The 17,239-nt window shown below is 36.4% G+C and overlaps 1 non-coding gene across 23 annotated transcripts in view; it reads left to right on the forward strand.

Annotated features, from left to right (window-relative positions):
* The window catches only part of LOC102156315, a 232,546-nt gene that overhangs the window by 52,413 nt on the left and 162,894 nt on the right, over positions 1-17,239 (forward strand). For 21 of the 23 annotated variants that reach the window (XR_005370647.1, XR_005370627.1, XR_005370626.1 and 18 more), the window contains 2 exons: positions 16,435-16,546; positions 16,652-16,761. This is a non-coding gene — a transcript (collagen alpha-2(I) chain-like). Of the gene's footprint in view, positions 1-16,431; positions 16,547-16,648; positions 16,762-17,239 lie in introns of all 23 variants that reach the window. The other 2 variants (XR_005370629.1, XR_005370636.1) reach the window with 2 other exon arrangements.

Raw genomic sequence — 17,239 nt, forward strand, 5'->3', positions numbered from 1 at the left:
CAATTACCATGGAAAATCAGTATGGTGAGGTTTTGGGTAGATGTACATATGAAGGAGGGGAGGTAAACAATGAATTAAAAAGATGTGATGAGGCCAGATGGTGATAAGCTTTTTTTTTTTTTAAGATTTTATTTATTTATTCATGAGAGACAGACAGACAGAGAGAGAGAGAGGCAGAGACACAGGCAGCGGGAGAAGCAGGCTCCATGTCAAGAGCCCGATGTGGGACTCGATCCCCGGTCTCCAGGATCAGGCCCTGGGCTGAAGATGGTGCTAAACTGCCGAGCCACCCGGGCTGCCTGGTGATGAGCTTTGAATGCAAAGGGAATCTGAATTTTAATCTTATAGAAAGCGACCAACCAAGATATATGATTACACTTTTTTTTAAATGGTCTTATGATTTGAAATGCCCTGTTTTTATGATTATTTTTTAAAGATGGCTTACTCTGTCAATCATGGAAAAAGGCTAGACTCAATAAATATTTCTGAGTTAGTATCAGTAAATGTTAGCGACCAACGAATGTGATGAGGCAGAGAGAGGGAAGAGTCAGGGATAGCAGCAAATTGCTCTGGGTCAGAAGACTGTAACTGATGATAATGCCATTCATATTAGTACTGAGAGTGGGATAATTTACTGGAGATGGGGTGGGAGATAAATATCAAGTTTGAAATACTTGAAAGAAATCCTAGTAGGGATCTCCAGAGGCCATGGAACTCAAAAGGAATTTTAAGGCCTTTCGAGTACCTTTACAGACAGGTGAACGTTGGCTAAATAAATGGGGTAATATTTATGTAACAACAGAACACCTTTCTCCTCAACCTCTAATCTAGGAGAATGAGGAGAAAAGCATTGAAGAGTGCCATGGAGGGAAATTTAGCAAACTAGCTCACATTGAAAGAATGAATAGGATGGGCGAGTCTACCAAAGGAGAGAGTGAAGCAAGGGAACCTTAGGGAAGAATGACACTGTGGGAGCCAAGGCAAAAAAAAAAAAAAAAAAAGGATTTTAAGCAGAAGGGAGTCTTACGGGTGCCAGATTTCACTAAGCTGCCAAGCAGTATGAAGATTAAGCATCCAACCTTTGGTTGGAAATAAGGAAGTTTATGGTCATGTCAGAAAGACTGAATTAGTGGGAACGTAAGCCATATTACAATGGATGCAATGACGAATATGACTGGAGAAAAGTAAGAGTAATGGCAGACAGCCTACATTTTCTACACATTTGGTGTTGAAGGAAAGGAGGGGACTAGAAGGGTAGCTATAAGCAGTGGTAGGATAAAAGGACGACTTTTGAAAAAGTAAAAGAATGAAGCACATTTGTAGGAAATATGTTTATAATGAAAGAGAGAAGCAGAAGCCAAACCGATTACCTAATGCTAGAAGTTGTTAATCCATCTGAAGGAGAGACCTTAGAAAGAAAAATGTTTGCTTCTTTCCTGCTAGAGAGAAAGAAAGAAGCTCAGGATGATTGTCAGCTGGTAAAATGAAGATATTTGCACCTCTTGGGATCTTTTATTCTTTAGGAAGTAGGAAGCAAGGTAGTCAGCTGAGGGTGGACAAGAGAGGAGTGGTGAAGATTTGTCAGAGCGCTCATGAGGACTAGGGCAGGGAGATGCATTGAAGGAGTTTCTGAAGGCATCCTTTTGTAATGGCATCAATCTTCCCAGTGGTCTAAGTTTTTTCAGCATCATTGAATAGCTTTGGAGTGAGAACAGAGAATCTATTAATTAATTACCCAGAGTTAGAAATTAATCCGGGGATATGACAGAAAGACAGTGGGGCAAAATATAAAAGCCTGAAAGTGATAATGCAGTGATGTAAGGTGGCAGACACTAAATAATTGAGGCTTATAACACTGCTTTTATTTTTTACTACAATCTTGGAAGTTTCAGCAGAGAAACTTAATGTATTCTAAGTCAGCTTTAAAAGAGGACAAATATTTAGACAGGAATCAGCTTCTTTTCTTTACTAGATTCGTCATTGTGTAAGGTGGCACAAGTGGAAGAAACCTAGACTCATTGGCTTAATTTTCTTGAGTTTTTATAGTAAAATGAGTTCTTAGAAGGTTCATCCTTTGAATAGGATCTTAACCAGGAGACCATTATTACTTTGTCTCAACAGCTATCTTTGTAATTGCTTGAATTCTCACTTACATCCTAGTTAGCAGGAGAGAATAAAGATAGACCTTTGAGAAGGGATAATTATAAATTTATTTGTAAAGATTCTATTGTAGGCATACAGCTGATTAACTAGAGTTACTCTATTCTGTTGGTGTCTTAAGTCAGATCTTTAATTTACTGTCACAGAAATGTGAAGTCTGCCTTCAAGTATAAAAAGCTTTTTCATTAATATGTTCGCTGGGGTGTGACATAGTGAATGATATAGTGAACTTGCTGGCCCAGTTCTGCTTTCAACCACTTAAATCCAGATATGTCCCTTTATAACTTAGGGCTTCAGTGTGATCAGCATGAAAGTAACTGCGCTTTTTCTCCAAGGTACAGGCTCAGAGACTGCCATCTAGGAGAAATCACCTTAAAATAAAATCCTCTTAGATGGACAGTTAAGATGGCTCTATCTTCTCTTGCTCCCTTTCCCTTTCTCCTCCCCAAATGAAGCCAGAATATTCTGGAAACATGCAAGTAAAATCAAACATTTCCTCCTCATCCATCACTCCAGTCTGCAGCATGAGTGCCCGAACTCGATGTAGGCAGGTAGCTCTTCTGTTTCTCAGGCAACTGAGATTCATTCAGTCGTTCATCTAGTCAACAAGTATCTGCTGAGGGCCTACTATGTGACAGTCACATTTCTGGATACCAGTGACATTTGTGAACTTAGACAATACTCTGTAATTCTATTTTTACCTCACCACATTCACATTTTATGCTCCTGTTTATGTCTTACCCACTAGAGTATACCTACCTGAAGAAAAGGAATTGTGCCTTATTTCTTCAAATCCCCGTGATGTAGCATGATGTTTGACACATAGTGGGTGGTCAATGAAGGTTTGTTGAGTAAGTTAATTAGCACGGTTAGATCAGTTAACCTAGGGATATTTGGGTGGCTCCGTGGTGGAGCGTCTGCCTTCAGCTCAGGGTGTGGTCCCGGGGTCCCAGGATCGAGTCCCACATCGGGCTCCCCACAGGGAGCCTGCTTCTCCCTCTGCCTATGTCTCTGCCTCTTTCTCTGTGTCTCTCATGAAGAAATAAATAAAAACTTAAAAAATAAATCAATAAAACTTATTTAAAAAATCAGTTAACCTAAGCACATTTATATTCAGAGACCTAACAATGGAGGAGACATATTTCCAGAAGACTTAGTGTAACTTATCTCTTAAGATGTTGCCATCTGCCACATTAAATACAAAGAAGTACTTTTAATTGCTTTGTTCGGGACCTCAGAAATGAAGCAACTTTGTAATTTTGATGAAAGTTAACAGTTAAACTTCTATGAGGAACACTTATTGAAAGTGCCAAGAATAAATGGCGTTAAAAAATTCTATTCATGAAAACTACAGAGGGGCAGTTTAAGCCCGTAAAGAAAATAAGATCTTTGGTTTGCATTGTTGCCCCCTAATAAGTGATTTCTATGAGTTGCTTATTTACTTTGTAATTGAGCAAGTTATGAACTGAATTGAGCATCCACAGATTTGTTACAAATGAAGATGAACCATCATGTGCTCTTATTTAATAAGAAATTGAATTTTCAAGATAGTTAAAAAGGTCGGTACATTGTATGGTTATAATGCCATTATTCAAGCAAGTGATTATGTAGTTTGTCTCAGTAGAATGTTAGCTAGCCTATTTGGAAGGAATATTTTTGTTGAATTGGCAGTTGTTTGAATTCATTGGTCAAAATTGCCTTGATCTTTTTAGCATACAGGGAGTTGTTTCTGGACAACAGATGATACAAATTATTGTCATGTATATTCGCTCTATGTGACATGACACCCACCAAAATGGCCAACAATTTTTTTTTTAAATTTCAATTTACCACTAGTTTCTTCTGGCTCATTTTCATGAGCCAGAACAAACAAGTAGAAATACTATCTTTTTTGTATGTGTGCACAGTTTTTTAAAAAAAATTTTTTCGTGCACAGTTTTTTAAAGTTGCATTTAGAAGTTGCCTTGTCATTGTGCAAACACAGTTTATTCACACAGAGTCCAGATTGGGGTCTTGTTTCTCCCCGCCTTAAATTTTTTGTTTTCTACCTCTACCAGTTTCTTTAGTCATCGGAGTGAAAATTAAAAATATGATGTAAATTTCAAAGTTAAAATTTTCTTTTAGTATTTTAATCTCTAGTTGTTGGAGACTATAGAGGAGAAAAGGGGAAATATCTTAAGGAAAAAATGGTTTTCTACTGGGAACTTATAATAAACTCTTTGGAATGGTACTTCTCCTTATCGGGAAGATAAGATTATTAGAGAGTATCTCTCTTTAGAAATTCCTTGCCATGATTTTCTCTTTCCCATCATCTTTCAATTTTATAAAACGGGGAGCATGGAATGGTGGAAAACATAGGATTTGGTCAAGAGATACCTGAATTTGGGTCTTGATCCTGGAATTTTCCTTTGGTATGAGCCAAAGCTGGTTATTAATTTTGCTATGTCTCAGTTGTCTCATGTAGGATATGATGACTATCACTTGAAGGGTAATGAAATAATGACTTAGAGCAGGATTAAAAAGTGAAGTTAATGTACAGAGGGATGTTTACTTTGCAGTTGAAAAGTATAGGATATGATAAAAACCAAATGACTTTGAATCCATCAGGCCTCATAGGCAAATTGATGGAAGCCATTGCTTTACAGTCACACTTTTTTTCATGCGTAGGTACTTGCATTCAGTTTCAGCTATCGCAAATGCCTGATCTAATCCCAGACAATATTCAACAGATACATAGCCCTATATTTGGATTTTAAAAATCAGTTTCATGAGTATTGAATGGAAGGGACGTAGCTTGTTAACAATGCAATAAGCAAAGATCTAGCATCCTCAAATGGCTGTTTTACTCCTTACATTTATTCACCAAATGTTTATTGAGGCCATCCATGTGCTCAGTGCTGAAGATGGAGCAGTGTACAAAACAGACAAGAATTCCTGCCTCTATAGAGCTTCTGCTGTAATTGATCATAAATTCAACGTAAAACACATCCCGTGAAGCTACTGTGAGAAAGAAGGAATTCACTTTTATATTGTAGTTTCCAATCACAGTAAATCAGGGCTCTAATGGATTTTATGCTTATTGAACATACTTGCTTTCTTATGTTCACTCTTGATGGTACAAAGTAGAAGAGATATTGATAAATTGAAGTATCTTGGGAAGAATTTTATGAATGCACCGTGAATTTTCTGAGACCGTGTGCACAGTAAGTGGTGTAGTAGGAGAAATGGGTGAAGGGCCTAGATGGGTTATGTTCAGAAAAGAAAAGGGCCAGAGGAAATGATAGTTGACCTCAAGCATCTAAGGGACTGGTGCAAAGGAAAGGCTGACTTTATGTTGTTCCAAATACAGGACTAGAACCAAAGAGTGGCAGTTTTTTTAAAAAGTAGATTTCAGTTCAAGACAGAAATTTCTGTTTGGAAGAGTTATTCTAAAGACAGGAGGTTGTCGGGGGCAAGCTTTCTCTTTGCTGGAGGTAACGCAATAGAAGCTAGAAGAACAGGATCAGAGGTCCTCTCTGAGCAGGAGACTGGCAGGTTGTGCTTTGGGCCCTGCAACTCGACAATGCCATTGTACTGTGTCATTAACCACTGCAACCAACAACAGCCCCCCAAAAACTCCAAGCCAAACTATTTCCAATGGCAATCTCCCTACAGGTCTCTAACCTTGAAGGTTTTTTTTTTTTTTTTTTTACATTTATGCAGTTCTAAAAGCATCCCTCTAATCTGGTACATTTTATAGGAAATGAGAATGAAGCCTTCCCTATTTAACAGCCACATTCAAATCTTTTCTTGATGTTTGGATTTTGCTTTCATTTTTTTAAAATGGTGACCCCTTGGAGATTTGCCTGTCTAAATCCATTTTCTTACCAGGATTGGAGATGACAGGTTATTCTACTGCCCAAATATTAATTTCTATGGCACATCTATATATTTCATTGGCCAACCTTCTGTGAATTTTCTGGATTTCGATTATCTTGTCCTAAACTCCTGGCAAGCTAAATTTCTCTAACCATCTTCAATTCATTGCATTAAATGCTTATTCAGCCTTGGATGATATATTGATTTTTTTTTCTTAGCAAAGTGACAAATACCATTTTCATGACTATAATAGAGATGGATTACATTTTATAGAACACAGAGAGAGCTGGTTTCTCTCGAGCTTACAAAAATGAAAAAATCATTTGAATTAATAATGAAGTTAATGAATTCATCTGTTGCTGATGAAGTTGAAGTATTTTTGAGAAAAAGCAAAAAGTTCTATAGTGGCACAATCACTGGGGAGCTTTGAGACCAATTTCAGTACTTTGAAGGGTCTGGTTTGTGAAAACTTTAGAAAAGTTAATAGTGATTATTCTCACATCTAAAGCTGTGACATTAACCCTGGTTACACCTGGGTGTGTTGCATGATAGTATTCACATTGAAAGACACTTTTCAATTAAGTCCAGACAAAAGCAAATCTCAAATAACATCAACTAAACTGGGAATATAAAGAAGTCTCTGGGGAGCAGTTTAGGTTTCTGATATGGTCTGTGTAGCCTAAATTTAAAATTGACCCAGTTTCCTTTTCATTCTAAGCTTTTTTACAGTTAGACCTAAACTAGAACAAATGTTAATATGTTTGTATTGCTCTTTCTGTCCAGTAGCCCTCACCTTATGACCTAAGAGGTGTTTTGGAAACAAACAGAAAACCATACACACATGTCATAAGCCTAGCACATGTAAAGGATACCTACTGTGGTTTTTAAAATAAACAAACAAGAAAAGAAATAAAGGGTATTTTAAGGTATTGAAATAAGCTATGGTGGACCTGGGAGACATTGCTAGGAAAGATAATTGGATTACTTTAGGGGAGAGGGAACTCTAAAAAAAAAAAGAAAAAACAAGAAAACCAATTCATGTCTGTTTAGGGACCTTATGATTTATTTATCTTCTGTCTCCGATTTCCCAGCATCATTCCAAACACAGTATCAAGCATATAGTAGAGCTCAACCGTATTTATTAAATGAGTAAGTTTTTCTGATAGTCGAAAGAAATAAAAGTCATCATAGCAAACAACACCCTTAAGCTACTAATCTGTGCCTTGGAACTTTAGTATTTTTACCTCTGATGTGTGGAATTCTTACATGGCTACAAGGTGATAAGTCCGGGGTGAGGTTGAAGCAGGGAAGCTAGCATTAAGGAAGCTGAAAATAAACGCATATTCTGTGATCTGTGCTTTCATGTTTGTTATACTTAGGAGGGAAAATGACCATACCTGAGGATTTGAAAAGTACCAGAGAAATTATGGATGTTTTTGTAGCTCACCCTCTTAGTCTATGACTGTACTACACATAGTGACACTCAAACATTTGAAAAATATTTTCTAATTTGTTTCATAGGTATATGCTTTATCTCTTCTATAAGCCCCTTGTTGGTGAATTATTTTTGGTCCTTCCTAGATGTTCTCCATCAACCTGAGTGTAATTTTGAATTCAAAGTATTTCTAACTAAAAGTCCTGGGTCCTTGATCCAGATGGTGGAGAAACCTCCAGTTGTATTTATGCTTAAGTGATGAAGAAACTATTCTAACAGGAGTTGACTATGTCCTTTGGTCATATATCTAGAGACAACATTTTATATTATTTTTGTCATCTTCTTGAACTTCCTAATTTTACATGTATGGAAAAGAGTACTTTAGCTCAGGAACTTAATGTTAGATGAAGTATTCTCCCCATTTGTAAAACATGACTTTAAAAGTAATTTAAACAAAGTAAGAGCTGTAAGATTTGCTAATTGCCATCAAACTCTAGGAAATTCTGTGGGTAAATAGTTTTCTCCTTATATTTTATATGAATAGTCTTGGTAAAGCTGTTCCTTTCACTGTGTCATACACAGCAAAGGATGCATTCCACTGGTGCTATTGTAATGTATGCATTCCACTGGTGCTATTAAATATAAGAAAATGTGGGGATCCCTGGGTGGCTCAGCGGTTTGGCACCTGCCTTAAGCCCAGGGCGTGATCTTGGAGTCCCAGGATCGACTCCTGCATCGGGCTTCCTGCATGGAGCCTGCTTCTCCCTCTGCCTGTGTCTCTGCCTCTCTCTGTGTCTCTCATGAATAAATAAATAAAATCTTTAAAAAAATAAAAATAAATAAATATATTAAAATGTGATTTCATTTTATATCATACAACTATTTATATTTAATTTTTCCTTTCATATTTCTTAGAATTGGAAGGAGCAGCATTCCAATTAAAACCAATTGCTAGGGGATCCCTGGGTGGCTCAGTGGTTTAGCGCCTGCCTTTGGTCCAGGGCACAATCCTGGAGTCCCAGGATCGAGTCCCACGTCGGGCTCCCAACATGGAGCCTGCTTCTCCCTCCTCCTGTGTCTCTGCCTCTCTCTCTCTCTCTCTCTGTGTATCATAAATAAATAAATAAATCTTAAAAAAAATAAATAAATAAAACCAATTGCTAAAAACTTGAAAAATGAGATCTGAGAAATACATAAATCTACCCAACTGTAGAGAATTTCATGATAAAGTTATGTTTTTTTCCCATAATGTTTAAGAATTTTCTCTAAGAGTAAAAAGACATTTTCTAACTTTTAAAAAATACATAAATTAGCTTTATGCTAATTTTTAAAAATTGTGATGTTGGTTTAGGAAAAACCCCATCTTTTACATAGTATGAAGTTGGTACATTAAGTAGCAAATTTTGGAAGCATTTTGAAAACAGATTGCTATTATACGTAAATGAAAATTAGTGTTCATATTTAGTCTTCTCATATAAGTTGATATTTTGTGGGAACCACGCATATAAATCAGAACATAAGTGAAGGTGGGCTCACGAGATGTATCTAATGAATGATCAAGCAGCATAATTATATAATTTAGGCTATAGCTCTAATATTATGTGTATCTATTTATTTCAGACTCTCGTCTTTAAAGATGCAAATATAAAGTTTTCCTCCATCAGATGGGAAGATTGATAGATTAATTAAAATGGAAAGGCTTTTGTAAAGTAGAAGTCAATACGTGAATCGTTAACGTATCTGAATGATTTTTAAAGGCTGCAAGTCCATTAAATTTTGAGAAGTAATTAATCAAAATGAAAGGAAGCTGGTTTCCCCTCTACACCATCTTTAGAAGTGACACTTCTGAAGTGTCACTTATATTCAGAAGTTTTTAAAATTCTTGTCAAGTATTTAATAGATTTTGCAAATACTAGGTTCATTTTTGTAACAACTTCAAAAATAAATATTAAGTTATTTTTTTAAGTTACAGAAGAATTTTTGCTTATTGTTTAAGGAAATAAATGATACAGACATGTAAAAATTAGAGTGAAAACCTCACCCTTTATTTCTTGTGCTATTCCTCCATCCTACTACTGTTAATGAGCTTTTTTAAAAAAAAAATGTATTTCAGAGAGAGAGAGGGGCAGAGCAGGAGCACGAGCAGGATGAGGGGCAGAAGGAGAGGGAGAAGTAGACTCTCTGATGAGCTAGGAGCCTGAGGCAGAGCTCCATCCCAGGATCCTGAGATCATGACCTGAGTCAAAGTCAGATGCTTAACCCACTGAGCCATCCAGGTGCCCCTAGGGGCTTTTTCTATAAATAAAGAGACGTACATAAATACACTTATTAACACACATTGCCTTTTTCATTGAAAATTGGATTATTCTATACATATACATATTCTTATAATTTGGTTTTTAAATTATTTATCTTGAGCATTATTCCATAACAACACATAGATTTTCAGAATTTGTGACTATAACTGCACCATTTTCTGTAATATATATGTACCTTGATGTAATTCTTCCATTACTGAGGCTCTTATAAATTATTTCCATCATTTTTCTGTAAATTAATGATTACATTATGTGTGTGTGTATGTGTGTGTGTGCGTCCATGCACTATCCATCCTTATATACTTCTGTAGGTACTTTTCTAAACTAGACTTTTAGAAGTATTTTTGTTGTTGTTAAAGAGTGTGGACATTTAAATTTTTGTTAGGCATTACCAATTGCCCCTGAATAAGTGTATAAACTTATTCATAAATAGGTATAAATAATACCTATATAAATAAATAGATATTAATAGTCCTCTTTTCTTAGTACCTCCATCAGCACAGAATATTATTTATTGTCTTAATTTTTGACCAATGGAATAGTATGTATAGATGTTATTCTGACGGGTCAGACTTGTGTGAGACCTTCTGAAAATGGGTACTTAAAGGAGTGATCAGCTGTAGATTCGTGTACTTTTAAAAGTTTTTTTTAAAGGTGACAGTTATGTCTTACAGAAATAAGTTGGACTTTCAAAATCATTTTTAAAGACATTGGAATATTAATATGTCAGAAATTGTGGTGAGACTTAGGATTAAGGGCTTCTGCTTTTGAGAGAAATGGAAGTTTATTTTTTATTTTTATTTTTTAGAGCAAAGGTGATTATTCTTACCATGCATCTAGATTAAAACAAGGACGTCTGATCTGGGAGCGCCTGGGTGGCTCAGTTGGTTAAGCGTCCAACTCTTGATTTCAGCTCAAGGTCATGATCTCAGAGTCTTAAGATTAGACCCAGGCCCCAGGTCAGCTGCAACCCTCAGGGCAGAGTCTGCTTGAGATCTTTTCCCTCTGTCCCTCTCCCCTCCCATGCTCCTGCGAGCTTGCACTCTCTAAAATAAATAAATAAAATAAATCTTTAAAAAAAAAACAAACTTCTGATTTGACTTCTTGCTCAGTGTTTCTTCTTGTCTCAGAATCTTCACTTCCCAAAGTCCTAGCTTATCCTTCAGTTTGCTTCTTCCAAACTACTTTAAAGGTTCCCTATTGTCTCTAAGACATTAAAAATAGTCTCATTTGTGTGTTTGTTCAAAATCAAGTTTCTCATTTCTTATCTCTGAAGATTCTGATCCACAATGTCCGGATCATGAGTTTTTGATAGAAATGCAAAGTGATTTTCCAGACTACTGGTAGAGAACATGTCTGAAAAGATGGGGCAGAGTGGGGGGAACCAGCAAAGGTTCCTCATAGTTACCTTTCTTCCCTTTCTTAAAAAAAATTTTTTTAGGGCAGCCTGGGTGGCCCAGCAGTTTAGTGCCGCCTTCAGCCTAGGGTGTGATCCTGGAGACTCAGAATCAAGTCCCATGTCGGGCTCCCTGCGTGGAGCCTGCTTCTCCCTCTGCCTTGTGTCTCTGCCTCTGTGTGTGTGTGTGTGTATGCGTGTGTGTCTCATGAATGAATGAATAAAATCTGTAAAAAAAATTTTTTTTAAATATTTATTTATTTTAGAGAAAGAGCAGGCCGAGGGAGAGACTGAGAGAGGGATTTTCAAGTAGACTTCCTGCTGAGTATGGAGCCCCGATGCAGGGCTGGATCTCAGGACCCTAAGATCATGACCTGAGCCAAAACCATAAGACAGATGGTTAACCAACTGAGCCACCCAGCTGCCCTCTCTTTTCCCTTTTAACATCATACACATGTCTCTATATGTCTCAGCAAAATGGAATGATATATCTCTCTCTCTCCAAGTGGATTCTATGTTCTTTTATCTCTGTACTTCCCCTTGAAAACCAATTTCCTCCCCTTCACCTCATCCCTCAGGTCCTAAGTCAATCCCACCTCTTAAATAAAGACCTCCAGTTCTTTAACCCACAAGGTTCCACTTCTACAGAATTTATCCATGTCACACGTTTGACACCTACAGTTTAGTACTGTTACTTATAGTTCTCTGTATCCCTCATAGCATCTTACACGTAATCCACACTGTAAAAACAGTTCGTTAGTTGGTTGGTTGAGTGAGTGATCATGTAATTAGACTACTAGGGAGCAGGTCAAAGACTGCACTTCAACCCCACGAAGCCACTTCCTGATGTTTTGCAGCTCATTGTGTACTCCTGAGAGACTCTTGCTCTCGCTGCAAAATTGGATTGCTTGTTTTGGTGAATTAAACAAAAGCTGATGCTTACCATATATTTTGGTCTATTAATTGCATGTTTAAATCACCGTACATGCTGTGCTTGAGAAAGTTAATCCATACCAAAGGTAAAGTTTTTAAATTTTATTTGGAGTCTAATGTTATAACTCCATACGATCTTTTCCCAGTAGAGCCTAAAGGCCCAGCATGCTTAGCTTAGCTTTCTTAAAAGAAAATTGTATTTATGTTCAGAATAATTTCTTATCAGTAGCTACAACATAACTTGTGGTGAAGTCATTAGAATAAATGTACCATTTGTCACGGGCCCAGGACATTAAATGCATTTGATTTCTGTGCTGTATTCTTGCTGTATGGAACTGAATTGTGTAATTTAGCATAGCTCTGAGTAGAACTTGGCCTGATGTTCATAAAAATTGGGATCTACTACTAAGAATGATAATTTCCTAGGAATGGAAAATAGAATTAGCATATATTTACCAGTGTTACTCAAAGTGGTCTCAAGAAAAGCACCATTTATTGGAAAGAAATTGATCATGAGGTAGGCAGCTCCCTAATACTGTCTCATGACATACTTGATTTTGAATCAAATACACACACTTGAAAATACACACTTGATTTTGAAAAGCAAGCATTTGATAAGTCACCTTGAAAAATGGAGGTGATTTATTAATTTGTCATTTTCCTGGACTGAAAATATCTTGACAAATAAAAAAAGACATTCTTAGGACATATATTCCGTTTTCTTAAAACTGGCAATTTTGTAGACCATCTTTGGCCAGGCTGGTCTCCTGTATGTTTGACTGTGGAGGAGCAGGTGTGCACTTCCAAAGTGTCTTTACAAGTGTCTCAGTGGGGCTTCCCTCCCACGCCTCTGCAGGAGACAGCTCATCTGTTTAATCCTTATGTTTTAGTCAACCTTTCTTATTATGCAGACAGGGCTCTGAGGCTCAGCTGGATTTTGACTCTCTGAATGAATTGATGGGGCTCTTTGATCTTAGCTGTGTATTGCATCTGTTTCATCTTTCCTCTTAATATATAGTCTTCCAAACTCTCATTCTGGCTGGTGCTCTTAAAATAAGTGGATAATTTTACAAATAAATGAATAAAAATTGTCATTTAAAACTCAGGTACACTCTTCACTTTCTGTTTTGAACTTTTATTTTTGGTCATAGAGAACTTTCTTGAAAAAAAAAACCACGCAAATGATTTAATCATATAACTTAGTAAGGGACCATTAGAGTTGAGAGTATTTAACCATGTGCATATGAATGTGCATGTGCTTTTTGTAGGATTAGATTTGCACAGAAAGTAAGAATGACCAACCTTTGCAATTTAGTAAATTGTGTAGTAGCGTAATATCTTATTAATAGACCATATAAGAGCAAGAGTTATACAATCTACTTAGAAAAATCTACCATGTAACTAAAAGATCCTGCTGGGAATCCTTTTCTTCTCTTCTCTTTTCTTCTTTTCTTTCTTTTCTTTTCTTTCTTTTCTTTTCTTTTCTTTTCTTTTCTTTTCTTTCTTTTCTTTTCTTTTCTTTTCTTTTCTTTCTTTTCCTTTTTTTTTTATGAAAGTGAAAAAGGCTGAGTTACAGAGAAAATCAGTTGGAATTAGAACAAATCCATATTGAGAAATCTAAGATGTTAAAATATCATCATTTCTTTTATACAAATCTTGGAAATGAGATGTATTTGTTTTTGTGTGATGTGGAAGTGGATGATTGTTGATGGCACAGCATGGATTGTTTGCTTACCCATATAAAGGTATGATTACTTGAATGAGAAAATATCAAATTTTTATCTGAGTAACCTTTGATATTCTAACTTGGTATTTTGGAGACTTGTATTAATTCTTTTTATTTTTAATTCTCCATGAATCCTTATTTATCTTTAAGTATACCACTATCTTGTAATGATAATGTGCTGTCAAAGCTGTCAGAATAATTTCAGCAGAGAGCAAAAAGCTGGCTTTTAGTAAGAGTCAGGGGCCTGTAAGAGAGTTGTGGAAAGGTCTTTCTCTGAGAGGAGGAATATTGTGATATGGCCTTCCAGTCTGTTAAACATATCTTTATCCTAACATATATACACTAAATATACTACCTATTAGCGAATTGTTGGAAAAAAACATCTTCCTTAGAAACATTTAGGGATAAAATATATAAGGCATATGATCTTTGATCATCACTCTAAAATATTGCTGTTGTAAAAATATTCCACTCTCTTCCACTGAAAAGTATCTCTTAAGCCTCCGCATGGTACCCAACTCTGAACTAGGGAGATTTTCTTCACTATTTTTGTACTCCCCATATGGAATCTGAGAATAACTGTGCAGGAGGAAGTATGAAAGGTTACCCAATCCTTCTTCACACAGAGCTACTCCAAGACCCACTAAAGATAGCAGTACTCCCCTCTCACCAGTTTGTCTGTCTTTTACCAACTGCGGTGCTGGTGTTCTTTCTCTTTGCTTGTTTGCTTGCTTGCATTGCAATTGGAAAGAAGAGATCTAGCCAGTACCCAGGCATTGACATGTGGCTTCAGTCACTTCGCTTAGGTTCCATGACTTCCTTGGCTTTAGTTTCTTATCTTATACACCTGATTGCTGACTTCCTTCTACACAATGGAAACGAAAATGCCTATGCTTGTTGTTTATAACAATTCAGTGCCGCTTGAATTTTTTGAAAGGTACAGTTTGGCCTTTCCCACCTGAAATGGATCAACACAAACCAAAATCTCATTCTGTTTCCATGCTCTTTTCATGATTTACCAGTCCTTAAAAGTTCCAGTTTCTGTTAGAATAATGTCCATTTGGCTTACTGGTGTGACTCCCAGATCAATGCAGCTTACTATATTCGAATGTGTTTAAAAGATGCTAAATTGCTACCTGCACATTCCCTTGAATTCATCAATTCTGACCCATAGTCATCCTTCACTTGCTTCCTTATTACTTCCTAATGGTAATTGGGTAATTCATTTAAACACCATTATTCTACCTAATTGTGAAAGGTGATTTTCTTACATTATCCTCCAGAGAAGGGAGGGAAGAAAACATTTATACTGAATGTATTGGTGGAAACATGGTCTGTTATTGGCAATTAAAATGCCCTTGTATGGGCTTTTTGACCAGGCCTTTTGTCTGTGAATGTCAAGACAACGTGGCCTCAATTCTTAAACATCCCTTGCACCCATGAACTTCCACAGAACTAGCCTTAGCTCTCAGAAGTTTTCCAAGGTTGGAAGTTTGAAGGACCCATCAGTGGACTTTGAAATCAACTGGATAGGTCATAGCAGCATTAAAAATTAATAATTTAATAATTTTAATAACATTAAAATAAAATATTATTAATACTAATACCATTAAAATAAAGAGAAGAGAATTATCAGAGCACACTGAATGCAGTAAATATTGTTTCATGAACACATTTTTTTCAAAAGTATTCTGAGTGTGTGTGGTACTTAAGTCTGTGGTAAATATTTTCTTACCATGGATCTCAGTTTGAAAAAAAAATGAGAAAAACAAAAACAAAACTGAGTTGAACCATATAACTCCTTAGCTTTTGTCTGGATGCTGCGTTTTAGAATTCAGAGTATTATTTTGCCATATTCATTTTTTAAAGAGTTTATTTATTCATGAGAGACACAGAGATTGAGAGAGAGAGGCAGAGACACAGGCAGAGGGAGAAGCAGGCTCCCTGTAGGAAGCCTGATGCAGGACTGGATCCCAGGACCTCAGGATCATTCCCTGATCCAAAGCCAAGCCACCCAGGAGTCCCTATTTTACCATATTCAAATTTTATTGTTTTTTCACCATTTATCCTCAAGGGAACTAACTTATAGCAATAGAGATGATAATGAAAGCTTAGCAAATATTTCCAGAATTGTTAAGAGTTATGCAGTATCAGCTTACTGAGGGTACAATATTCTTACTGATTAAACCATTTGGCTTTGTTCTAAAAAACTGACGTAAATGTTTAGTTACACGAGAGTACCATACATATCACAGAAAAAAGATTTTGCTAATACCTTATTTTGTTGTTGGGTCAAACAAAATGAGTATAAACAATGACTTGGATTGTGGTAAGAAAGGAAATAATAGTTATCACTCTTTTAAAATATCTCAAGGGTTAAGGGCATCTGGGTAGCTCAGTCAATTTGTGTCCAACTCTTGATCCCAGCTCAGGTGTTGATCTCAGGGTCATGAATTCAAGCCCTGTGTTGAGCTCTACCCTGGGAGTAGAGCCTACTTAAAAAAATGCCTCGAGGCATTTTCTTTTCCCTTAAAAATTTTTTTTTTTTTGTAAATGAGACCCTTCCTTTATGAATGATATAACTGATTTTTCCCCTTGTATCCAGCAGGAGTCAACATCAAGAGGAAAGTAGTTGTACTTTTATTGCACACCTACATTTTATTTGAAGACTAAGAAATGTAAATTCAGAGACATAAGCATGAGAAAACAAATATCTCAAGGTTAAAATCTTTGCCTTTTCCCTTAAAAATTTATTTTATAAATGTGCCCCTTCCTTTGTGGATGATATAATTGGTTTTTTTTTCCCTTTGCCTTGTATGCAGCAGGAGTCAACATAGAAAGGAAACGAGTTGTACTTTCATTGCACACCTGCATTTTACTTGAAGACTGAGAAATGTAAATGCAGAGAGATAAGCATGAAAGAGAGAAGAAAAAGGTATTCCTTGGTTGCACACATAAATATATATATATAGATAAATATATATATATTTATATTGTTTAATATTCATTGCATTTATTACCAAACGTGTCATTCTTACCCTCTGTAAAGTCCAGGGTCTACATAACCTTGATACCCCAAAGCCAGCAGTGGCAGGATCCCTCCAGAGTTCAGAAATGTGGAATGTCAGGCTCCACGCAGACCTACAGAATCAAAATCTGCATTTCAACAAGATCCCTAAGTGATTTACGTGATCATAAAAGTTTGAGAAGGACTGGCATAGAGGATGAGTATTACCAGTTGCTGTATGAACTTGTGTTCATTTCATGAATAGCATTTACTCTGGAAAAGAAAAATTAGCAAGTGGAAAGAACAGCAGTTTTCCATATCCTACTGCAGCAATTGACCATCTAATGGTGTTTAAAATTAGTGATGATGACAATGATGTTGCTACTGATGAGAACACCTGGTATTA

Source organism: Canis lupus, chromosome 15 (assembly GCF_011100685.1).
Source record: "Canis lupus familiaris isolate Mischka breed German Shepherd chromosome 15, alternate assembly UU_Cfam_GSD_1.0, whole genome shotgun sequence".
NCBI classification, from domain to species: Eukaryota; Metazoa; Chordata; class Mammalia; order Carnivora; family Canidae; genus Canis; species Canis lupus.